Genomic DNA, 26,762 nt, shown 5'->3' with positions numbered 1-26,762 from the left:
TCAAAGATTTATCCATGTCTTTTATTTCTAATATCCATCAGACCTGATTAGGAAAAGTTAACATTTTTAGTACTGTCGACTAGCTGGAAAAAAATAAAGTTCCATGAAGCTCACTTTACCAGATAATTGTTGTTTTATTAGCCCTTATTTAGTGAGACATTAGTGAAGAATTCAAGGAAATTGCTTCTGGTAGGAAAAAATGAGTAAGAATTATTTTTAAAAACTCAGATCTTTACTGTTGCAAATATTGTATCAGGAGAATACTGTAAGAAAACTACCATATTCCTAACTAATTTTCATGTGGATAATATATATACACTGAGGAATGGATATAGATAAAGATCTCAACAACATAGGCAAAAATTGAGTAAAGCCTAATGGTAATATCGTACAGTTTTTTATAACATCCAATCAAAGGAAAAATGAACCTAGAAATACATTTTTGTAGTGACAACTTCTAAATTAGAAACTTGGGATTTCCCTTATTTGATCAGGTTGAAAATCTGTCATTCTGATATGTTGTTTCCATTGTAGATTGAATAACTGTTTCTTTCAAGACAAAGCATACAGGTAATTAACATCCTTATGCAGTTAATATTTGGAGAGTGGGGGAATATTTTTTCCAAATATCCTTTAATTGTCTGTCAAGTTGATAAGGCATATTCTGCTGGTTTACCTAACTAGTCTTATTTCTGGTTCTTTCTCCTGCAAATGCTAAATCTATCAGTCTACTAACTGCAGGATTTGTCCCAAAAAATATTGAGGTCAGATAGTAGCTTGGAAAAGAAGCTGCCAGTGCTTTTTTGTCTGCTTGTGTTATGTGGCTGGGAACCTTTTGTAGGTCTTTTTCTGTCTCAGACATAAGATTTTTTTTTAATATGAGCTTTAATTGTTTTTTTATTTCAGAACTACTGTAATATATACAATGACTGAAGGTATTTATATCTGTGGGAATGTTTTGTTTTCAATTTTTTTCTTTTTTATGTACTATTCTTTAGATTTCATAAGTTCAATACAGCCACAATCTGATATATTAATAAAGAACTTAGTTCTAGAAATTTTTTTCAAAACACCCAAGTAGATAAAAGGATCAATCTTGGAACTTGTTTAAAAAGCAATTACTCCTCTCTGTTCCAGGGAAGAAAGTTCAGAAGTTACATAAAGTCTCTTCTCCAAATGGATTATTTGGGATATACTTATTTTATACTGTTTTCATTAATGAAAATACTGAGTAACTGTTAGTTTGAACCATGTCTTTAGTGACCTCCATAAATTGGGTTCCTGCATGTGTTCACATAAATTCATATTTAAATTTCAAATGAGCTAAATAAACAGTTTCGTTCAGATAAACAGCTGATTTTGTTCCTCTCATGTTATATTAATATTAGTACTATGGAGTCTTCTGTACCCTTGCTTTACTTCCATGACTAGCTGATAATTGGGTTGGCAGAGTATACCTGGGGTCATCTTGTTTAGCTTATCTGCACAAGAGAAAGAGTAGCAAATAATAAGGGAAAGCAGCAATAAAATAGTGGGAAAAAATGAAAGGAAGATTTAATCTTTGACCAATTTGAAACATATCCTAGAGAATCCATGGAGAAAAAGATAAAGTGTGACTATGAGTAAGTTAACTAAACACATTACAGTGTGTGAGAGCAAATGGAGTTAGTCCATTGTACACGTTTAATTTCCTATTAGTCTCTGGCGTTTACTACTCCAGTCTGAGTTGGGGCATCTGTAAATTCAGTTAAATACAGTGCATTGTCTAAACATATCACAGCTCCAATCAGTCACCGGGGCTGCTGATAAGAAGCCTCTTGTATTATTGAATCTACAATAGGGAGGCTCTGCAAGCACAAAGATAACAGCTAGGTATTTCACTTTAAGTATGAGAAAAAGCAGTGACTCGCTTTTGCTGCTGCAGCTCTGACATTTATTACTGCTCCCTGATTTGTTTTATACTACTGATGTGAATTTTGTTTCAAGTGCTTTGTATCTCCTCTTATTCCTAACTTAAGACCTCTATCTGGAAACAGTAAGGAAAACAAGCAAACGGAAATCAACTTTCATGATATTGCACAGATAGCAACAACTTGAGCACTTCCTAGTGCTTTAAGAATGTCTTGCTGCTTTCATGCCTAAAGGGTGAAACAGAGGCTTTTGTTTATTCTTGAACCATTTTGTTTCTTTTGAATTAAAGGAATTGCAGTAATGTTGATTTGGAAATGAAGCTGCTGAAGAGGAAGTGGCCATAATAGTTGGGGACTTAGACTTTTTGAGTGTTTTAATAGTTCTTTCCTTAGAGTCTTTGAGATGGAAATAAAATAGTAAGCAACTCCTATCAGCAGATGTTGATGCAGATAGAAGTACTCTGGCCACATGTGCAGAATGTGTTAAATACAGGAAACCATGGATAAATATGGGATTTATGGTGACCATCATTCAGGGTCCTTCATGTTTCTCTATTTAACAATGCCTTTGTAGTCATAAATTTTTGGCAGACTTCACATGTTTAGGATAAAATTTCTTCTGCCCAAATATACATTTGTATACCTTATTTTCTATAACATAGGTTAGTGTTAATAATGATATATTATTACTATTAATATATCATTGCTGATATGTACACAGCAGCCCTAGAGTATTATAGAGTATATATAACCTAGAATATTGATATGCATAATATAATAGAAAATGGAATATTTATACACTATTTATTTACCCATAAGCTACATTATATTTAAACATGAGGAATTCTAATCCTTAAAATGTCATGCCAGATAGTTTCCTATTGTTTCTGCCTTCTAGAAAGGTGCCTATTTAATGCTATGGTTAACATACTTCATTTTCTTAACTAATTGGTGATTTTATAGGTTTTCTTTATGGTTTGGTACATTTATGTGGAGCCAGACATAGTTTTTTCAGTGACTTTGTAATAGGAAGTTTGTAGCTTCTCAAATATTAATTATTAATTTCCTGAGGCTTCTTCTGTTGTACACATATGTTGAATTGCAGCTATATTTCTTGATGTAGTTTGCATGAGTTTGTTTTGCCTAAGCTTTCAATTATATTTATTTTATTATAGCAAGTTTTACTTTTTCTGCCATTCTGAGAGATAACTGCATAAAGTTCAGTTTAATAGTTGATGCTATGAAAGTAAAATTTCTAAAGGATATGCCCCAAAATAAAATAACCTCATCAAACTAGGGAGCAAGATCTCTAGTGAGCACAAAACCAAAACAAGCAGTGAAAACCCGAAGATTTGCTTCCATCCTTTGAACCAAGACATTGGAGAGTGTTCCATAGATGCAGGTTCCAAGGCAAGGTAATGCTCTTGTACTGCTGGGTAGAAAACAGGTCTGATTAAGCATCCAGCATCTTGTCTCTTTGATTCCTCTTAGCAGAGTTCCTGGTCACAAATGCATCATGGCTCTTTATGGAGCTAAGATTCAGCAAAGATTCAGCCAATTTATGGCTGTTTTTAACTTTCTGCACGAGCTTACATCCTTTCTGTGTTCCACTAAACATAATTAAAAGGCACTCTTGAGTTGGTCTGTATGTTCAGGAATGCCTACTGATAGGCTTCTGAGGGAATTTCATGTGGTCAGCCCCTGTAGAGTGGCAGTCACAGTAATACAGTCTGGAGGACAGAAGAGATATGCAGGATTTATTTGTGATAGGAAACAAAAATGATGAAAAGTCATTTGTTGGGCATCTAAAAATGAAAGGTATGTAGTACTGCAGCATTTCATCCCCCTCCTCCCCTCCTTTGCTTTCAAATAAAACACTTGGAATTATGATTTCTGGTTTGTACCACAGAGTATTTGCAAAGCTGGTGTTCATTTGTGTTTGTAAGCTCACAGAGCTGGGCTTTATTGTTTCTGATACAGTGAGCATCAAAGGTATGGCTAAGGTGGCAGGCCAGCACATTGCTCACAGCGTTAAATGTGAGAGTGGAGCTTTGTGCAGCCAAACATAGACACAAGAAGAAGAAAGCAGCTAAAGGAGGTGGCAGGCAGGAAAATTGCAAAGGCAAAAGTGCCACCAGTTGATGATAAAAGCAAAGTCAAGGGTGGCAATTAGGCTGCAAAAAACAGTAAGTGCATTCGTGCTAGAATATTAAATTGCTCCCAGGAGACAAAAATTTGAGGTGTTGCCATGACTTTAGAAAAACCTCCTAATTTTGTGGAATAAAATGTCAAGTCACTTCCATCTGTGGATACAGCCCCAAGTGCACACCAGCAGTGATAGGCAGGGATCTCTCTAGTGAGATCTGTGAGGACCAAGGGATGATTGCACTTACTCTAGTCGAAGGTTGAAATTGCCAGGGAAAGCTATGGAGGATATTCATTTACTGAGAATTCACCAAAGCAAAAATTCTGAATGGCTAGAATGTGAAGGGGTAAGAGGAATCACAAATTGAGAGTGATCAGATATGAAATACTCCAATCTAGCAAAGCCAGAGTTGATTAGAACACAGTTTTATGCAAAAGCACAATCATTTTCAACTTCTCAGTGAGGATTAGAAATGCTAAAATATATGTTTCCTTACAGTTTTCTTGAAATTTAGAAAAGGGAGCTACCAGAACAATTGTAGAGATTGTAGGAGGAATACTTCAGTAAAGTTTCATCAGTGTAAATACTCAGTTTTGTAAGTGCTTGTTTTGGTGTGTTTTCAGTTTAACTGTTGTTACTCATTTAACCTCTGTGTTGGAATAAACTAGTTGCACTCCAGGTTAATTTGGTGTTAAGTGGAAAACTAGAATCAGCAGAGGTTACCTAATGGAAATGAACTATTGCAGTTGTTGTCCAACCCATTTGGCATCTGTCAGCATTGCCAAGCCAGCATCCAGACTGGCATATCTTGAAACACTGGCATCATCTGTGCCAGCATTTCATTATCCACCGTGTTACAGGTTGGTTACAAACTTATGTCAGGGTTGTTTGGAGAGCTTGTGGAATGTCTGTCTGGAGTGGCCTCCAGTCTCTCCCATCAGGTAACTCCTGAATTTTCACAAACATCTATGTTTTTGGCCTTGCTGCTGGAGTTGTCCTTGGCTCAGAGCAATAGAATGGGACAGTCTGTTTCCTGAGAGTCAGAAAACTAAGAGACATCTGTGTCACACACATGCTGAGGCTGGATCCACCAAAAAACCCCTTACTGCTCTACCACTCACTTCTGTCTGGTTACTCCATACAGTTGCAAAGGTGATTGTGAAACAAACTCAGTGCAAGTGTTGGAGCTCCATTAAAGTCAGCCTGGTAAGCAGAAGCTTCTGCAGTGCTTCCTTGTCCTGGTGCAGTGGAAGAGTGTCAGTCTCCATGCTTTGGCCCAGCTCCAGGATGAATGTGTTTCAATTTTTCATTGAACATTTCGTATGACATCAGTAAATTTGTAATTAAAAGTTCATGTTACTCATTTATCAATACAAGTGCTGAGTACTTTTTACTACTTGAACTAGTTGATAAGCACCATGACCTGGAAAATACACAGAATAATTGCAATTTTTAAAATAGGTTTTTGTGAGAACAAAGTTAACTGCAGGGAGTACAAGAGGAAAGGAGAAATACAACTTTGTGTTTCCTTTTGTAATCAAATAAAGGGCCAAATAGATTGGATCTCTCTTCTGTTACAAGACAGTATAGGGGATCTTGGGTGTAACCAATTTTTTTTAGGGAATTCAGCTGATCTTTTTTTCTTTTCTTTTTAAAAAGTCCCAAGATCTTTCTCTTCCCTAGTAGACAGGCTCTGCCTAGGTATTAGTAGTTTGAGGAAGGTTAAATTGTTCATGCATAGATTAGGATTTGTTAACAGATGTGGTTATTGGTACTGTGTGCTTTCCTAATCCCTCTTCAGTATTGGTGCATCTCCAACCCTACCAGTTTAATTAACATTGAAATTCTCATTTTATTTTGGTGTACTGATTACAGGCAAAGACTAAGTGGAAGTCAGTTTGGTATCCCAAGAGACTTCAGCATTAACAATGCAGAAAGATTTTTTTTTCCATTTCTCCCCCTTCCTGAACTCCAGATAAGCAGTGGGCCCCAGTTAGATTTCATTACTATCACGCACTCTTCATGGTCATCTTTTAATATTTGAAAGGATCATTTGTTAACTGGAAATGGTCAATTTTTTTTTCTTTGGCTTTTGAAATATAATTTTCAATTTTTAATTTGATTCATTTAGATGAAATCATTAATCAGGGTTGAAACTGAGTTAATTTTCTGGAAAATAAATGAGGTTGTTAGAGTGAATGTTATTAAGTGGGCTCTTTGCTTGAAAGGGATAATAGCTGAAAATATGGAAGACTTTGAGAACTATAGCAGTTGAGGGATGAAAAACAGAAAGGTTTTTTTTCTAGCTAAGTGCAGTAATTTTTTAAAGGAAACTAGGCATATGAGGAATATTTCAGAGCTATCATCATTAAAGTAGGCATTACAGAGTAAATAACCTAAATATATATATATATATATATGAGTTAAAATCCTACAGAGCCAGGGTATAGATGGTGATATTAAAAAATATTCTATTTTTACAGAACGTTGTGTTCTTTCTAAATCTTAGTATTTGCTATTCCAAGCAATGGCCATTTGACTTTTGAGACAGAGAAACCTTATTCTCAGTAGCTGAGCAGAGTTACAGCTGTCCAGGTAGAAAGCAACTTTGGCAGACAGGGAATACAGGCCACTAAGCCTTTCTTTTCAGTCTGACCCAAATTCAACTCCTGGCCTTGAGAGGGTTCTATTTGCTTATTCTCTGCAGTTTACTGCATGATACATAGTGATTAAGATAGCCAGCAAAATCTCTTACAAACCAAAGAACAAGGGATTGGACTAGACAGGCAACATCCTAGAGTTTTAGTTAACTACATTTGTTTTGCATTGTTTCCTATGCCATATACTTTCTGCTAATCTTCTAGTTAAAACCATGGTTTGTTGGTTTTGGGGTTTTTTCCTCCCCTGGAAGACAGGGCTGCCTCCTCTGTTCTGATAGGAAAGAATTTCTTCTCTTCAAATGCTCCAGTCTTTGCTCAAGAGGTATCATAACACTAAGCACTTAGTGGCCTTAGGTCAAAATTTTTGATGGAACATTACATGTCTGTTTAGGTTTTCCTTAATGGTTATGTGCTCATTAAGGACCATTTCAAATTTTGTTACTGGGAATGAGTGATAAAATCTGTAGGTGCCTTAGCCAACAAGATGTTTCCTTGTAGGTGTTTTTTAACTGTCCTGTCCAATGGGATATTCAGTGCTGCAGAGGAAAACAGGTGTACATGCCACTTCAAAAAGAAACTTCTCAAGTGGAGAAGGTTGGAAAAGTTTCTGTAGTGGAGCAGGAAGTCACACAGGAGTGAAAATTATTCTGGAATGCAGTTATTTTATTTTTGTGATGTGCCTTTCCCTGATAAAAGAAGAGAGACAGTAATAATAATCTAACTTGGTTTAAGCTTGAAATACTGTTCTTTTAAAAATGTAGATCTCAGTATGAGTTTACTTTTCTTGTCCCTATAAAAGGGGAGAAACACCAGCACACAAATCTGAACCCTGGCAGGCATGGAAGTTGAGTTTTTATATCCCCTCTGCTAACAAAGTTGACTACTTTGAGGATAACTGCAGGCTTCTAAATGTCTAAAATAGTATTTGAAAGATAGTTATTTTAAGACTAAGCAGAACTGATGTTGATTTACAATTTAATTTTCAGTTACATTATGGTGATGTAATGAATCACAGTGATGTAACAACCCCAAGTGAACAGTATAGCATGCTAAGCCAAAACACCATTTGTGTGCTATAAATATTCTTGGGCAATGCTAACTGATTTTGAGCTACAGGAAGGAAGTACCTCTTCTGGAATAAGAGAAGGACCTGAAGTCCCTACACATGATTAAGATCAGTCACTTAGCATCAATTAGTCAATTGCAATTAGTTACTACTAATGGGTTTTGTATCCAGCCTTCATTGTAGACCCTACCTGCTAATAGGAACAGATTAGTGGCTCAGCCAGGGAGGCCAGAGGCCTCAGTTCTTAATAATATAATTTATTATTAAGAATAGTAGGTTTATGGTAGTATTATGTAGATGCTATAAGAATAGGAAGGGGGGCAGCTAAATCTCAGTAACTTAGTTCTGTACCTTCAAAGTCAATAAACTGCTCTTAGTTACAGAAGCAAAGTTATGCCTATGCTGTGCCATGAACTTACTTTCTAATCTGTCATGCATACACACCTTCAGGCTTAATTGTCTTGTTTGTAATATGTAGTGTATTTTGGGATGCAGAAGTTATTTGTCATAGGATATATTAACTTCCAATTTTAAGTCAGGTTTTGAGATGTTCATGTTGAGAATACATTTGTTGTTTCTGCATGACTTGTGGTTTGCTTCTTGCTTTGGTTATAATACTGGCTGCTTATCTCACAGTTCTACAAAATGTCCAAAGTCTATAGTGAGCAATGTCAGACACTCAGACTCATAAGTGAGTAAGGGCATAAAGATGTTTCCTAACCAAGGCTGGGACTTTTCCAGGACTTTGCTGCTTTTGGTACTCATGACTATAAAATAGCTTGTGGTGGGGAAAGCACAGGGGAGCACGAAGATGGAATCAGGGCAGAAGGATGGCAGTGTCACAGTGCTGGTGTGTAGAGAAGGACCCACTGGTCAAGCTGGGCATGCAGGGGTGCCATGGTCACTAATCAGAGCTTTGCAGCTTGCTTGGAGGCAGTTTCTGACTGGTGGCTTTGCTACTGCCTGCGATTTCACAAAGCTGAGTCTGCCAAATCAGACCATCTCTCAACTCCTCTTTCTTCTTCTATGGTATAGTCCAGCTTTCTGTTTCTGTTTTATTTGGGGTTTAGACCTGGCCAGCTTTGTATTTTTTTGTCATGTTTGTGGTATCTTTGGACACAGCTATTTCTAATCCTTACTTTCATCAATAAGTTTCTTAAAGGGAAAGTTGTGTTGCATTTCTTATTTAGAAATAGAACAGAGGATTGCTTTTATTTTGAATATTCTACCCTCCAGTGATCATTTGCAGTTTCTGGATAACCTTTAGTGTTTATCTTACGATGGTATTAAAAGAGTCAAGGCTTCATTACATCCTTACTTACCTTAGAAGTCTTTCATGTTGAGAAGGGCTGCTTTGCTTCCCTCTGCTTTGTTACTGACTGTATTTTCAAACTGTGTCATTAGATCTCTTTAACAATGAGAAACTTGCTATCTAAAACTGCCCCAAATTTAGGAGAGAGAGTGTGAGCGACAGTGTTGGTCCTCTGAACATGAATCTAGAAATAGTAATAGCAGTGGTAATAAGGTGGTAAGGATAAACATTGGAAATTGTCTGGAAGAATAACACCATTTAGAGAGCACCCTGAGGGAAACCTCCATATCTAAAACTTTTCAAGAATTTTTGCAGAATTGCTCCTTTGCAAGATTGCTCCTTGCTCCCGCATATCTTCCCTCTCTGATAAACTTTAAATGCAGACACTTGTATTAGTTGGGCCATCGTCTTGAGCTGAATGAGTTCTACTTCTTCAGCACATTCCTGGTGTGGACAGAGTAGGAATGTAAGCCCAGCAAATAATTTTTGATGGAGTGGATTTTGAGCGGGATGTTAGATGGAAGGAATACCTGTGCCCTGAGCCATCGCTTGCTTGGTTCTCCACTTGGCCAGCTACACCTGATACAGAAGCACAGCATTTTAAGAGATGGACAGTTAATTGCTTTGTTCCTAAGGATATATTTTGTAAAAGCTTTTAAAAATAAAACAGATTTTTGTATCCATTACACAGTAGTAGCTATCTGTTGAAATTAATTTCATCTATAAAATCCAACATCAAGGGAAGTATTTGTAGAAGTTTGTTTTTCTTTCATGTCTCCTTATTGTGCATCAAACACTGCCAGGAATTGAACATTCACGAAATAGTTAGGATGCCACTGAATGAAACATGTCAATTCAGGTTTGGCCCAAGTCATTCTGTACACAGATGCAAACATATGCCACTGATTGCAAATAATTTTTAATTTATTTGCTGTTTGGATAAGGAAGCTGAAGCTGTGATTCACGTGTTTCTGAACTGAGTGTGCTGGGATGGGATAACCATCTGTCCTGATAGGGAGATGCTCAGCTATATGTGCCTACTGATGATAACATGGGGTACTGGCTGGCAGTGTTATCAAAGCAGCTGCCAGAGGTTTAAGAGTACACAAATAAAAATGAGTCAAAGTGACCATTTTTAAGGGGCTTCTGAAGCTGTTAAAGAAAAAGCAGTGTTTGTGAGTGCAGTAGTCCTGCTTCAAGTTCCTTATTTCAAGCTAAGCTTACCAATTTAATTTTAATCCCTTTCAAACGCCTTGGTCCTGCTTTGAAGATAGCAAACCGCCCCCTCAAGCTCTGAAGCTGAGCACTGGCCCTTTTTGTTTCCACAAGCCGAAAATAAAGTGCTCGCATGAGCTCATTTACAGAGAGTAGAGTTGGCAGCCTTATCAGGAGAGGAGAAAAGAGCTCTGAAGATGAAAAGCTATCGCTGTGGCAGAAGTCTTTATTAGATTGGGCAGTAGCAGAACATAGTGTACACGGGATAAAGTGATGGCTACCTAGAGCATTTAGGGAAAACCAGAAGAGTAATAATGTTTTATGTTGTTCTTAGACTGGCTTCTCTGGTGATCCCCTCTGGCCTAGGGATGTTTGGAGTGAAAAAGGGGTCTGTGTAAACAGAATACTGTCTGTATCATCTACAGCCTTTGCTGGTCACAAAAAAGAATGAGTCAGAAAAAAAAAAAAGTAAAGATGAACCACTATGTACTTTAATAATTACTCTGCAATCCCTGTTGTGGCAACCCTGTGCCATAGAGTTTGCTACAAGACATTTGATTAAAAAGCCATTTATCCAGTTTCACACATATGTCAAATCCCATTTATGGCAAATATTTCTGTTGTTGAAATTCACGTATTTTAGGAAAGTTTTTAATATAAGATGATATACAAGATCAGCTTTATACTGTTAATAAAGTTTAATTCCACTAATCTTCCTCCAGTCAACGACAACCTATATGGCTTGTTGTTTTTACTTCAGAATTTTTCCTGTTCATTTATTAGATTTCCTTTTTTGCTAACGACTGTGTCCTCCTGATAACCCAGGATTAAAGCCATGGCAACATTTTGTAGGTAACAACGTCTTCACCTCTTAAACCCATTAGAATCAGTGATATGTTGGCTAAAACAAAAAACAAAAAAAAGGGTAACTGCTTGTTTCTGTGATTCTTATAAATTTCACAGCCGCTCTGAAATTCAAATAGAGACTTGTATTGTTTTCACGGGTATCTCTGTCCCCCAGTGAAAGCAAAAAAACCCTTTACTTGAAGTTTTGGGTTGCCTTCTTTAATGCCCTCAAACAATAGACCCATTTCTTCATTTAATTAAAACAGTAAAAGTTGTGGCTCAACAGATTGACAGAGCATTGTAATTGATTTGGCTAATTTATTTTTTTTAAATCACAATTAACAATAAAACACAGTGCATTTTGCTGGAGAAATAACTGAGTAAAAAACAATGAAGAAGAAAGATAAATGGCAGTAATACTGCTTCCATTAATTAGGCAGGTATGTTGGATATTATGCTGGAAAAAGTCTGCAATGGGGCATTTAGGGGCGTGGGAGTTAGAGTTGCAGTTTTCTCTGAGTAAGGACTGCAGGCATTTGTTCATCAACAAAACTGTGTGAAATTGCTGGATCCTAATAGCAGATCTTTGTGCAGTGGAACATGGCACTGATCTCTAAGTGTATCCTCAGGTAAACTGTTCCATAATAAAGAATAAAGTGTGATGGAAAACCTTCTCTTGAAAGACAGACTTACCAGTTTTTTCCTGGGTTGTGTCCTGTATTTGAGTGGAATAAAAAGCACCAGTATTTATTGATCCTACATCCAAATTAAATTTTTAAAGAGTTTTCAACAGTTGTACATCAAAATTGAAAGGGAGGGAGAGCATATCCACTTTTTATATGAGGTTCTTGTACCTTTACAATAGTTTTGTTCTTTCACTGAGCTTATTTCGTTGCTAATCAGTATTTAGTCTGCTTCCTCACATTAATAATGTAAGTTGAAACTAGCACTAAATAACCCACTTTTTCTTTCATGGTATCTATTGATGAATGAAAAGGACATGAAGGAATTCTTTGTCTCGCCCTAGCTATTCTCAGTGGAGGAATTACTAGTCTAGCCATTGATCTTTGCCATTGGCAGGATTGACTGTGTTGCAATTGCATGTAATAAGATACATTTTCTGTCCTCACTTCCAAACTGATGTAGTTTTTACACTTCTTAAAATCAAATAATATGCAATAACCAGTTTGGCATTGTACTTTTGTGAATCACCATCCATTTCAGGATTCATGACATATGAGAAGTATTTGGAAAGTGTTTGATTATGGCCCAGTTTAGCAGCAATAGTCGGAGATGAGCAGGTAAATCTCTCTCACTGTGAGTAGCTTTGGTTCATGCATCTGCCAACAGCTGAATTTCTTCAGTGATGCTTCAGACCTTGTGTTTGTACCAGTTAACCTGCTTGTTTGTTTATTTGTTGCTGTTGTGAAGTAAGTTCATGGTAGAAACTTTTCTTTTCAATTCCCTTTTAAAGCTCAGCACATTGAGCCTCCCTTTCTTATGCACATGCTGCCAAGGAGGATTGTCTCTAGATAAATTATGCCCTCTCTTTCTTAAACAAGATTAAAGAGCTTCTCTGGCTGTTAAGTATCCAGCACTTGAAATCCCAGTCTGTTTAGTTCACTGTGGCAGTTGCCAGCTGTGTGGAGTTTTGATGAGGATTGTGTACCTTAGTGGTACAGTGTACAATATGGCTTAAAAAATGTAGAGAGCATATTTTGATGTTTAGCACAAAGATGAAAATCCATTCCTCAGAGTAGAATCAACAGAATGGGACAAATAAAAAACAAGCATATGAAAAGCTTTTTTACTCTGTCTTACATATTTATGTAACTACAAAGATAATTTCCTCATCTTTTAATTAGATAGGTTTAAAAATGAAAAAGCTCGTGCAGAGGATTGGAACTTATTTTGGTGCTGTTTTGTGTAAACAATTTTTAATAAAAAATAGGCTACACTGTTTTAGCTGTAGGGAAGGTGCCAATCAAAATCACAGAATTCTGGCTATGTAATTATTAAAAGTTTAGGATTTTTTTGATGTGGGATTAGTCATCTAATATCATCACTGAAAACAGTAGTCCCCACAAACATTTGGCACAAAGTAGAGATGTTTATTACACTTCCACTCTTCGTGGATAGTTTGAAAAGAAGATCACAGAGCAATCTAAAAGGAAAGGAATGGGCTGGAGAGAATAATAAAGAGGTATCAATCCACCACACCACACCATCTCTGACACAATGGCATGACAAGTGGAAAATAACTTAACTCTGTAAAATAGGGAAAAGGCAGTAAAAAATGAATTGTGTTACAGTTTCTAAAACCTGCCTCAATTCAAGAAACAAATGCTCCTGAGCAGTGCCAAGGTGTACAATTTTCACATAAATCTCACATGTCAGCAAATGGGAAACATGTAAAACCCTAAGAAACAATGTCAGAAAATACCAGATTTGTTCAGACCATTGAGATCACTGATTTGAGAAGATCCTATCACCAATCCCAAAGGTCTTCCTCAAAGGATCCATCCTCAGTGCCACATGTTGTTATTTTCTCCAATAAACAAATTTCCCAGAAAACAGAGTGACATTTCCTATAAGTGGTACACTATTTTGCTGCATATAAACATAATTAGAGGTATTTTCTTCAATGGTCAGTTCCTTTCTTTTCTCCAGGTTTAACTAAGTTAAGGCTTCAAGGAAGAACATTTGAATCATTTCCCTTTGAAAATACAGGCAAGATCTAATTCTTGTTTTGTCACTTTAGAGTAATGTTCAGATTTATCTGCATGGTTTTCTACCATTTTTCTGAATATATCTAGTCCAGATTAAAATTACTAGGAAAAAAAACTTCAACATCTAAAAATGGATACAGATTTGACCTCAGGATCAAAATACTTTCTGGAGCAAATTAATATGTTGAGGAAGGAGGCTCTGATCCAAAGTACAGGTTCTAAGGTCAAGGAGAGGGAAGGAAGAAAGGAAGGAAGAAACATGTTTGTTTTGTTTAAATAACAGTCCTAGGTACAATTTTGAATCTTGTAAGAGTAATGTGGACATGCGATGATGGGCAGAATCTAAATGTGGAAAACTGAATCACACAGAGATTGTATTTGCCAACAGCTCTCCAGACCTTCACTTATTGTGTTTAGTTTCCTGTATTTATATTCACAGATTGCCTGTGTGAGGCAGGATAAAAGAGTAAGGAATTTTGACTCTTAGCTTGTATTAGTCATGAAGCAATGCAGTGTCATTGGTTTGAGTTACACTGTGCTGTGCAAAGCACACACAACTTTCAGTGATCATTCTTTGGAGAGTTCCTGCTGGAGAAAGAAAAGTACTCACTGCAGGCCATCATGGATCTTGTCATCTCCTTTTCCTTTAAACCTGTGTCTGTTTTCCTGATCACACAGTGACGACTACTTTTTTTTTTTTAATTGTCAGCAATTCACAGAACCCAGGGCTGAATTGTACAAATTGTACACATGCTTCCTGGTCAATTTGCTCAAAACCTGTCCTAGGAAGATTATTACACATATTTATTCATTTTGAGGGTTCTAGTTATAATTATCTTGAAATATTCTTCTAGGATTCTATTTGTGGGTGTGTTTCATTAAGTTATTTTATATATAACCTGTCATCTTTTTACTCAGTGAATTCAATTCTACTCTTGAGTCTTAATGTCTTTTAAATTGTGTGTCGCATTCTGTAGAAAGGTTTAGTGATATGTAAGAAAGAAAGAAAGAAAAGAAAGAAAGAACTAGTATGCGTTTTAATGGAAGGAAGAGAACTTTGGGACATAAATCAGAAAACTTTGAAAAGAACATTTGGAAACTGTATTTGTAAAAAAATACAAAGTCAATGAAAGCAAAGTTTCTGCTCTTCTCACCCTTAGAAGTAGCTCTGGAGAAATGTGCAGACTTCAGTAGAGCTATAATAGATTTGCAGTGCATTGAGTGAGAAGACCTTGGTCTCCTGTTTGGTAAATATTCTTTTCATGGCCCCTTAGAAAACAAAATATGTGTGTGTTTAGCTCATGGTGAATAATCCCATCAACATCTGCATTCAGAAGGAGGGTAGGTATGTATCAATTTAAATAGACTATGCTTGTCAGGACTTAGAACTTTTTTTTTTTTTTTTTTTTAATTCTGCATATGTTAAAATTCTATGTAAAAATAATTTATGAGGAAATTTTATGCTTTATTTCCTCTTTTAAATAATGCTCATGTAATTATGTCGCCCAATTACTTGTATTAACATACCCTTGTACATTGTATGGGTTTTCTTGATAGCAGTTGCTAATAAAATTTAAAGAAAAATATTCTCCACAGACAAGCATCTTTTATATAAAGGAATTTTTAACAGGGAGGAATTGTTTCTTGTGTAAAAGAATAATTCTTGTGACAAAAATTGTTGACCTTTTTTCTCTTTCTTCTTGTTTTGTTTTGTTCATTTAGGCTGGCTAAAATTGCATACATATTCATGTATTTTAATAAGAACAAAGCATTACTCTTGGATATTTTCCATAAATTTGTTCTCATAAGCCATTTGATAGGCATCTACTAGAAGTGTAATGGGGGAAGTTTATAGTTAAATCAGTCTGCCTGGTTTAGAAAACTAGAATTTATTAACCCATTTCCCAAAGGCCCAGTATTACCTATGAGATTAGGAGAAAATTGTCACTGTTTCTCTTTTAGAGCAGGGGCACTTTATAATAAGACTATATTGTCTAATTGTTTAAAAATTTATTGTGTTTTATTGAAGTGAAATCAATTTACCTCATACTATTAATTGTTTGTAAGATTAGAGACAGTCAAAAAGTCTGGGCGATGCTGAGCACATTTGCAGTTGTGTTTTTCAGCTGGGGTTTTCTGCCTGGGCTCTGATCCATTCCTGTTGCTATCCATGAAGGAACTGTCAATATGCTGGCTAACCAAAGTGCTTTGTATGGAAAGCTCCTGGCTGTAGTGTCAGTGAAGGGGTATCACTAATCAACCTCCCATTAATTGCTCCAGTGGTACCTCGAGAGGAGACTCAGAGGCCAGGAGCAGGATAACCTGTCACTGCAGAGTGTCAGCTGGTGAGGCTGGCAGGGTGTGTGAGTAAGGCAGAAATCACTCACACTCATGAAGGAAGTGCTAAGCATGTTTGGGAGAATACTTAAAATTCAAAATGAAGAATTAGATTTTTTTAACTTTGTGCCTGTTAACTCCTTGTGTGGCATATTCTTTTCCGTTGCTTTATGAAGAAGAAACACAAATATATACACTTGTTACAGGAATTGTAAAAAAGTAATCTTGTGTTCTTTTCACACTTCGGCTGATATCACCAGATATTATCTTAATATTTATATATATGTGTCTATACAGTAATATCTCAGCACTTTTTGTATTAAGGTAGAAGAAGTAAATATTAGAAGATTATCAAAATTATATGCATCTTTCAGTCTTGTCATGTTCCACCACATCTGATAATTTTATATACTAGTCTACTCATATAATTCAGTTGTAGGACTGAAGCCTTCTCTTGTAAAATTGAATAAATTTAAAAAATGATTCCCTATTTTGCTTCTCAGAACTTGGGTCAATTAATTTTGGTAGTTTTCTGCTCAGTTTCACTTTCTGATTCTCATGTATGCACAATTCTTTGATAGTATAGTGATGGAAAAACAGGGGAAATGTTCTATACAAACAAAGGAAAAGGCATAGTTTCAGTACTCTGGAAAACGTTGGGGTAAATGTTTGTAATGTGGATGGGATCATGGTCCTCTGTTAAAGGCCATTTGTAAAATCCCTTCCTGGCAAGGCCATTTGTAATGTTTTTACCTGCCACCTTCAGAAACCATAATTTATGCAGAGGGCTTCTCTCCCTTTTTTGTTTCCAACTTTAAAAGCAATGCAACAATACTAAGGGCAAACAATCCTACCACATTGACATTTTACATAGTTTTCTTTATTTTGCTCTGCTAGTCTCAGTTTGATGCCCCTCTAGCCACTACATTTTGAAGATTTCTGTTGCTGAAGAGTCATAGCTTTAACACACTGCAAATAATGAAAAAAACCCCCATTTTTTATTCCACATTAATATTTTCAGGCAGAAGCAGCCCTGAACTAGAAGGGGCTTGATATGCTATGTCAGTGCCTTCCAGTCCAAAACCATATTAACCCAGATCATTGGTTTTTACCCCCTACCTAAATAACAGACAAAGGCTGTACTTTTTAAAATAAGCAACTGCTCAGACAAATCAGAAAGGAAGTAGAAACCAGGAATTTCAGATACCTGACAGTCATGAAACGTGCCCATCTGAACTATGTACCCATATAAGCCACTGCTGAACTTTACTCTTGTAAAAAGCAGACAGAATTGTAAGAAACAAAAAGTTGCAATACATGGACAGGAAGTGCAAAGTACAGAAATGCCCTGTTATTTGCCAAAGACATCTGAAACTAGTAATACAAAACCTTTATCTTGAGGTTAGAATTATCTTGTAGTTGTACTGCAAGATTACTCTGGGACTCCAAATGAAACCCTGCTGAGTAACTCCTATCTAGTCTTGAAAAACAAGTGCAAACAGAATAATAATGCAGAAGGTCCAATGCTCCTATTATGGCTGCAGAAAGCCAAAAAGTGAGAATATCTACCACACTTTCCAAAATAAACCCGTATTTTCATATAAAGTCTATGTGTAGGTTTAAAAGTACCCCCTTTTTTAGCATCAGACTGGTGTATATACTCATTAAATTACTTCAGATAGTTTACATTTCCATTTAGGAAACGTTCCTAAGTATTTCCATTGCAGTCTTCTGTAGAAGTCAAATTGCTAAAGTATCCCTAAAAACTAACACTTACAAATAATGATGAGCAAAAATTAATGCTCCTAAAAATCTGTGAGCTGCTCAGCTCAGCATTCTCAGCAATGCTCAGCTGAGAAGCTGAGACATGGTGTAAGGTTCTGGGGCTGTTCTCTCATTGTGCCCCCTGCTCTAGATCCTATAGAGCCATAAAACAGCATGAAGAAGACAGAGAGAAGTTCAGAATTCTGCTGCATCTTTTCAGGAAGCTTGAAGGATCAAGTCTGAAATGGATGCAGTTCCACAAATCATTATGTTATTCTTTAAAAGAATAAAGAAAAAGCAGAGAAGAATTGTACAGTGTTCTGCCACAAAAAATATAGCTCATAATTACTTAATACATAAATATGAGGAAGATTGCAGAGATAGGGTTGTTTTGGGTGTACTAAGAGAAAAGAATGTCAAATTGATGTTTTCATGAATAAGCCTTGGAAAAATCCAGAATTCTGTGAGAAAAGTATATATTTGCACTGAGGCCAATTTAGGCTCAAGTGGCATTATAAAGCCATCTTGGCTCTAAAGCTAAGTCTCTATTAGTTTGCCAAATGAATGCAATTTTGAAGGTAAATTTTGCTTGTCTGACTCTTGTACAGGTCATCACAGAGTGGTTGCTCCTTGAGGAAGATGAGAAAGATTTTGTCCCTAAGGGCGACAAAGAAAAGGCTGATAAAACAGAAAAAAACCCTGAAGTTAGGGATTGTATTTGTGAGGGTAAAAAAATTAATATTTCAGTGAATTTTACATTTGTTTTCAAGCTGTAATATGATTAGCCATCCTTTAATTTTCTCTGGTTCTGTTCCAGCAGAATGCAGTTACTTCCTAAAGGTAGAAATCCAAATTCTAACCAAGATGTTTCTTGGTCCCAGTAGAACTGATACTATTTTGCACAACTCTTTCAACTCACACTATTATGAACATTCCTGTGTCTTCTGGATCACAGAATTAATTCCAGAATCCCACATCCTCCAAGTCACTAACTGAAATATTGTGAAACTGCACATTATTGTATCTGAAAAGGGTATTGAGGTCTTGTTCATGCTGCTGGTACTTCACAGTCCGATTATTGTAACGCATTTCATTTCAATCTTCCCTTCTCTCCTGAGAGTTGCCAGCAAATGGTCCAGAACTTCAGTTAGACTTCTTTTCTATTAGAGTTGTCACCAGCATAGCTCCTGAATTCTTTATAAGTTCTAGTGCTGTGATCTAGAATAAAGGCCTGCTTTTGACCTTCAGGCATTGGCATGGCCTTGCTCAAACTTACTTTTTGACCTCTGTCTCCTGGCATTCTGTGCCCTCTGCTTGGATCATCAGCCAAGCTGCCTTTCCTGGCCTGGGCTTGTCACCTTTAAAGTAATGGTTACAAGTGTATTGATGCAGTAACGACTTTACAGCCCAGCAAGCTCCACTTCATTAAATTGGTTGTAATTTGAACCCTGAAACAAGATAGCATCTTCTGTAATTATATTTAAATAAATTAAGGTTAGAACTGTGGTATTTAGTTAGTGATAGATTGCCTTTATTTATTCTTGTACCTTGTCCCAGGACATTGTATGCATAATTAAAAAAACAAGGCATATACTCTCATATAGTATGGCTATGATATATAAGCACATTGACATGAAATTTAATGGTGCAATTAGCAACAGTATTTTCTGTGTTATTCATAAAAGCTGTTTCAGTATTTTACCCCGCTTCCTAGTAATTAGTATATTAGTAATCCAGGTGATGGGGAGAGAGGTATTATGTAATGGTAGCTCCTTCATTTCAGAAACACCAGGGCTTTATGTGTATTCAGCCTTAGTTCTGCATTCCTTTTCCTTTGCAGTTTACAAATACACACATTTTGCTGCAACACAGGCTCTTCCTCACTTTGGAAAAGGGAAGGAAAAGAAGTGGAAGCTGTTTAACCACTGTTTACTGGGCTAATTTTAGTCTTTTTTAAAATCAACTTGAGTCTAGCATAACTCCATTGAAAATTTGGTAGCATAAAACTTGGAAAGGATCAAATTTAGGCACTAGTAATTGAGTGCATAGGGTGTTATTACTGTACTTACCTCTTCCAAAAAAGCAACAGATTTTTTTTAAAGTTCTTGTGTGAAGTGTAAAAGATATTCTTTTGTAATATTTGAGAGCTAATCATTGGATAATGGGTGTTGCATGTTTAATGCAACAGTGTAGCTGTCATGTTTTTCTTTTTTTTTTTAATTCTCTTCTTTCTTTCTGCACATTCACCTCTTCTTGAACAGAAATAAAAGGTTCAAGGCTTGTCAGCATCAGTTTATAGATAGCTGTTTAAAAATAATGAGGTATTGGGTATTGTAAGGCTCAGGGCTGTCTTGCCAGACTCATTTATTTCTATTCACCTTTTGTCAGAATTGCAGACAGAAGACATTCAATTAAAACTTGTCACCTGTTGCTCGTGACCTAATTTGTATTTGTGAGTGTCACAGATTAGGATACATATGGAGCCATTTAAAAATGTAAAGGAACAATAGTATTCTTAAACATTTTATGCCACATTTTCTTCTTGTGAACATCTTTGTTTATGCATCATTCTTCAAGGGAAATCACTTGGGCTAAGAAATAATAGAATTTATTTATATGAAGTCTCATTTACATGGGAAAACTAAGGGGATTTTATTCACGTTCTTTTGTGGTTTAATGCATAAATGACAGTGCACAAAATTTCAGCATGTAGATGATTAGTTCATGCAAAGTTAATGTTCCTTTCAAGAGAGGTTGAGTACTGAGCTGTGTAAGTAATGCGTTTATCAGTTCTTTTGTCAAACTGAAAAAAACAAACCACTGGGCTTTAACCTAAGAGATGTGTTTATCAGTTCCTTTGCAAAAATGCAGCCTTCTCATCCCCTCCTGCCAGGGCAAAAAGGAAATTTCCAAAATACTGCTTAAATTTGGTTGCCTAGAAACTTTGTTTTCTATTAAACATAAACAAAATCTGAAGTACTGGTTTGAAGCACTTATTTTGCAAAAGCAGTATTTTTTCTCTTTTGATTTTTCAACCTAAAATTCACTAAGTATTTTAATTAGCCCGATTACTTAAGGTTTTCTAATAATTGTTTTTTGCAAATTGTTGCAGAGAAACAGCTAAATTAAACAACTTCTAGTCACAGATCAAGTTAGATATTAAAGTAATAACTCCTGTTTTGTTTTTCAGTCAATTATATGGGTCAGTTCATGAATTAATTGCTTTATAGGCACCTCTTGAGAACAGCCAATTTTATCACACATTAGCAAACATTTTTCGGTACTAACTGAATGTAAAGTAGAAGGATGTTTTTTAGACTTCCTATGCTGCTCTAAATAATGTCTTTAATTGTGGAGATGGCTAAAGGAAGACAAAATACTAAAGCCTTCCCCTGGTAATTGTTAATTCAGCTACATATCAAGGAAACTTTATTGTGAGTCATAGCTTATATTTTCTTTGATGAATTAGAGCTCTGTTTTCAAAATACTACCTTCGTAGTAGACACATATTTTACATCTCTAGCTGAATTTTATCTGTTTAAGGTAAATACTCCAAATACTTTGTCAACTGATTGCAGAAGCTGTTTGGCATCTTTGTAATTCAGCACATAAAACATGTATGCAGATCTAGAAAAAATGATGGCTCATATTATCTTATTTCTTCAGCTGTGTTACTTTTTAACATGTTTCTGCTGTATAGAGAGAGGTCTTTTATGGTTTCAAGTATTTTTTCTACTGCATATCTTTCAGATTGCAGGGTTAATGCACTGGACTCTAACCCTAAATTATAGATATTGCTGAAGTGTCTAAAGAGTATCTGGATGAGCATGCATTCTTAAATCTCAATGCATTCTGTCTGTGTTCATAGTGGAAAAATCAACTAGTTTTTCTGGTTTATGCAAATAAAAGCAAAACAGTTTATAATACTGAACTTTGCTCAGCAGTCTTAGAAATAATCACAGTATGTTCAAGTGAACTGGAACACTCTATTAAGACATTGTCCCCAAGGAGAACCACCTTGGAACATGCCATTAAAATTATTTTCGTGGTTTCCAGTTTTGCTTTTAATCTGAGGTTTTTTACCTCTCTACCAATGTTCCTCTATAGCTTGGCAAGATGCAGTTATGTGGATGTTCATTTTTACCTGTCTCACTGTTGAAGACAATGCTGGAAATCTTGAAGACATCTGCAGAAAATGGACTGTTAGCCAGTTACATATCTCAAAAAATGAGATTGGAATATTTTTCATGCATATCAAATGCTGTGCTAGAGGTGGAGCTTGGCAGAATAGTGTTGATGTAGAATATGCCAGCTTGCCATGAGACAGGTATGTAGGTGGAACAGGAAGGGAGCAGAATATGAAATTCCTGAAGGAAGTAAAAATTGCACATTTGAGTCTGATTTCAAAGCTGCTGTTTACTGATTACGTAAATTATATATTTTTTTTCCAAAATAAAAAGCTCCTCGATTAAAGGAAGTGAAGAATTTCTTACAGGCAATTCTGATGTTGGACCTGATTTGAAGGATTGGGTTAATGCTTTCCACTGTAACTTGAGAATTTCTTGTGGGTATAAAGCTCTGAAGGACAGCAATGTTTATGGGTCAAGTGAACAAATGAGCACTGGAAGTTTGTAGCCAAGGTAAGAAGGAGGGGATGGAGGAGAAGAATAGAGATGGATGATAGAGGAGTAAATAGTGGTGGATGATAAAATGAGTAAATAATACACTTTTAATATGCCTTGGATCTATATGGAAAATGAGATAACATGGTTAAATAGTATTTTCATACTGAGGACCTGAATTGCAAAATCAATAATATATTGGGGTATGTGCAGTTCTTTTGGTTATGTAGCATCATCACAGCAGGTGTCTGTCCTGCATGAGTGTGAGAAAAGGACCACAGAATAGGAACAATAATTTACATTTATTAGAAAGGGAGAAACAGATGAAGAAATACAGAGAAAATTAGTTCAGGTTTGCCTGTGTTGTTTAGAGTTAATAACCTGGTGGGCAGTTCATGTGGCACATCTGCTGTGACCTTCAGTTGTTTCTGGGCCAGGCTTTGTGGACATTTAGTGTAGAGTAAGTGCCCAATGTGATTTTGTTGTGTGTCATGTAGCATGTGATAGAAATCATGCAAAGATTATGTAAGGATCCAGGAGGTTAATTTTTTTTTTTTGTAAACCTACATTAAAGCATTTATTCCTTCAAGCTGGAGAATTTCTTACATTGTCTCAGCACATGTAATTGCTTTGTTTTAAAAAGTAGCTATTGCATTGATTTCATTTCCATCTCTCCCTATATTACAGTTCTACAGCCCAACCCTCATCTTCTGAGATTTGTAAGTCATGTCTAAACCTTTGACTACCCATCTCCTGAACAAATGAGTTCATGAGTTGTGTTTGTCCTGAGATATAAAGTGAGCATGTTGCACTTTTACATTGAAATTGCTCTCTTAACTGATGGCAAGCCTCTTCTTCCTGTTTCTAGCCTATGGTCATCCCTATTTTTCCCATTAGCTCTTGGTGTTGTTTCTCTATTGAAGGTTTTTCAAATGAGCATTAGGAAATATGAAGACTTAACTTCTTGCCTGCAGTGGAGCTGTGTTCAGTGACATGAATGGATGTTTTGGTCCTGAAGAATATAATTACAATATGTACAGTGCACTTCATTGGGAGATATTACATGATTTTTTATAGTTGGAGTGGGTATCTTTTCACTTCATGGTTGAGAACTGATTGGGTGAGTGAACTGAGATGCTGAAGATTTTGTGAAGCCACAATGCACAGCAGAGCTGAAGCAGAGGTCTACTTAATTTCTCCAGATGTCATAATATCCTCCTTAATAATATGAATACAGACTGTGTGGAATTCAAACAGTTGCATCTGTGACTGATATAAAGCTCCTCCTGCCCCAAATGAGGATTGTTGTGGACAAAATAATTTTTATTTCCTCCCTCTGTTATTCTAACAAAGGAGGCATCAGTTGCTAATGTCTTGAGAGCTACTGTCTTGATAAATAAACCTTTATGTAATGAATTCTCTCATACAAGCTGTAGGAGTTACAGAGGAATATGCATGTGTCTTGCACTGTGTTTGCTTCTATAAAGATCCTTGGGAAGTAAAATACCACTTAAGGTGTGTTAGATTATCATAAATTAAATCCAAAGTATCTACTTTCTTACAGACACAGATACAAAAAATATAGATATAGGGTATCTTACAGATAAGTAAATATTCGGAGCCAAAATGATGGTAAACTCCATCAGTTTTCATGGAAGGGTTATAAAGCTCTAATTTATAGTCTATTGATGTTATGTTATCAAAACTATTTTCATACTGAAATTTGAATTAGTTCTATTATAGACTTAGGTAATTTTAAACTGTGCAATACAATTGCTCCCCAGTTATTTAGGAGTTGGGGTTTTTTTTTTAAATGAAGTTTAATGTACAGAAATAGCAATGTATATTAGGTAAGGACTTAGATCTAAGTAAAATTCTGCTGTTGTGACATTTTTCTATATTTCCTTCCATTGAGTATGTGAATGGCTTGAATGTGTATCTCATCTAATGCAAAGGAGGTAAAAAAAATGTTCATCTTGATAGATTTATATTATTTTAATTTAAGCTTCAGTTCCATTACTTTTTGATTAAACATACTTCTGTCTGATGCTATCCATCTTTTATCACTATGAAATCTGTTCCCAAGCAGAAAGAAGGATGGCATCTGAATTATGCAGAAATCATTTTCTATCTATTTTTCTTCAAATGCTGGGCAGTCTTTTTCATAATCCCACCAATATTGCATGTGGCTTGTTCTAATCCTCTGCCTATTTCTGAATATTCAACTATCAAACTTTGGTCTTTTGCTGTTTGTTTTTATGGCAATTTATTGTCCTGGATGTCATTTGCTACTGGTGTAGCTCAAACTCCTGATTCAAGTGTGAAGAATAGTGAGTTATCATTAGTTGTGGAAAGGTTTGAGCTATCAGTTTTTTAAGTGGTCTTGTAGTTTGTGCATTCCTAAGTATAACATTAAAAAATAAAAGCAAAATCAGCCATGCTCTGCTGGTTAAATTAGCAAAAATTTTATCAAAAAGCTTAGACCACAAACTTACCACAAGTTACATCAGTAACTACCATAAATAAGATTTTATTCATAATTATGCACTGACCTCTTGGGAGATGTTGTTCATTTGTGTTACTATTTAAGTCGTGTGATCCTCATAAATGCAACTGGAGGCACAATGAGAAATGTACTTCTTGGATTTGATGGACTGATATACACAGTCCTCTGCAGTAAACCAGCTGAAATTTCATTGTAAAGTAGAGATGATCTTTGCCTGCTTTTCTGATCAGCAAAAGCTATTGAGCACTGTTGTATACAACTCACTGAATTATAGTTGCAGATGTTGGTTGTGTCATTAAAGCAAGCATCTTCTTTCTATGTTAATACCCCAGGAAATATAAGCAAAAAAGAAACAAACCCCTCCCCCCCAACAATAGTTGGCATTGGATTTCTGGCTAGTTGACAAAACACTTTTCCTTTACCAAAACCCAGTCAATCCTTTTTGGTTTTTGAGAAGAAAAGAGATGTTTCCTAGTAACTAGTATGTGCTACCAGTGCAGGTTCAGAGGCAGCACATAAACTCTGTGCTGTACTATTCTTGCTGTCCACATGAACTGCAACTTCTTTGGTGGTGGATTCCCCTGCTGTCCAGAAGCCAGGTCTTGAGGTATTTTGTGTGTAAGAGATCAGAGGGATGGGAAGTTGAACACTGGAACATAATAATAGCAATAGAAAATATACATGGGGGAGGAGAGTTAAAATAGTCAAGGAAAAGTGAGAAAGTGAGTTGCACTTTATTACATTGCTCATTCATGTGTCCTTCCATTCTTGTGTTGTCAAATCTGTGTCATCAGGGACAGATTTTGCACTTGGTATTACATGTTCTGTTGTCCTATATATGTGCCAAGTTCTTCAACTTCCGTGTTATGTTACTGCTTGGTTTTAGTCACATTCATCCGGGTTGTCTGGAAACCTGCCTGGGTGACTCAGAAAGAAATAAAAATATTTCCTTGTTTTGAAAGACCTGCTGTCTTTGCAGCCTTTCACCTTGTTTCATTTTGTCAATTATAGCTTGTTTCAGGAAGGTAAAATCCTATATATCCATACAAACCAGGCAGCAGAATGCTGAATGGAAGGAATGAGCAGTGTAGAGGTAGAGCACAAATGTTAATTCATCATTGATGACACCTAAATACACAACTGTAAAATTTCTTTCAAATCCTCATGAACAATTTCAGTCTTTAAGCCACATATATATTCTTATTTTACTAGGGATACTTACTTTGTCATGTTAATCCATCTTAATTTGGTTTTGACTATCTAAACTGTAAAGAGAACTCATTGTTTCTAAAGTTCTAATTCTCTGTACTTCTCTGCTCATAATGTTATGCTTCTATATCCATGGTGTTTATTGCAGCTTTGAAATTCTGCTTCTGGCAAAGATGACTTAAGATTAGGCTCTTTCAAATGGAAACTAAACTTGCTAGCTGTTTTTAATAATATGTAAAAATGAATGAATGGTTTTAAATGAACAGGAAATTATGTTGTATACTTAGTCTTGCATGTGTGGAGCTTTAAACTGCTTGCAAATACTTGTAATGCTGATTTCCCATGCTTTCTAAAATTAATCTTTTGAAATAAACATGCTTTTAATATAAATATTGGAAGGCAGGAAATAGAAGATTGAAAGGCATGCTCATAATGTATTT

The 26,762-nt window shown here is 35.9% G+C and overlaps 1 protein-coding gene across 31 annotated transcripts in view; it reads left to right on the top strand.

Moving 5' to 3' along the window:
- The window catches only part of ESRRG (estrogen related receptor gamma), a 368,929-nt gene that overhangs the window by 289,938 nt on the left and 52,229 nt on the right, over positions 1-26,762 (top strand). The gene's annotated exons all lie outside the window — the stretch shown is intronic.

This window comes from Erithacus rubecula (genome assembly GCF_903797595.1).
Source record: "Erithacus rubecula genome assembly, chromosome: 2".
NCBI classification, from domain to species: Eukaryota; Metazoa; Chordata; class Aves; order Passeriformes; family Muscicapidae; genus Erithacus; species Erithacus rubecula.
This window is presented reverse-complemented; position numbering and strand designations above follow the sequence as displayed.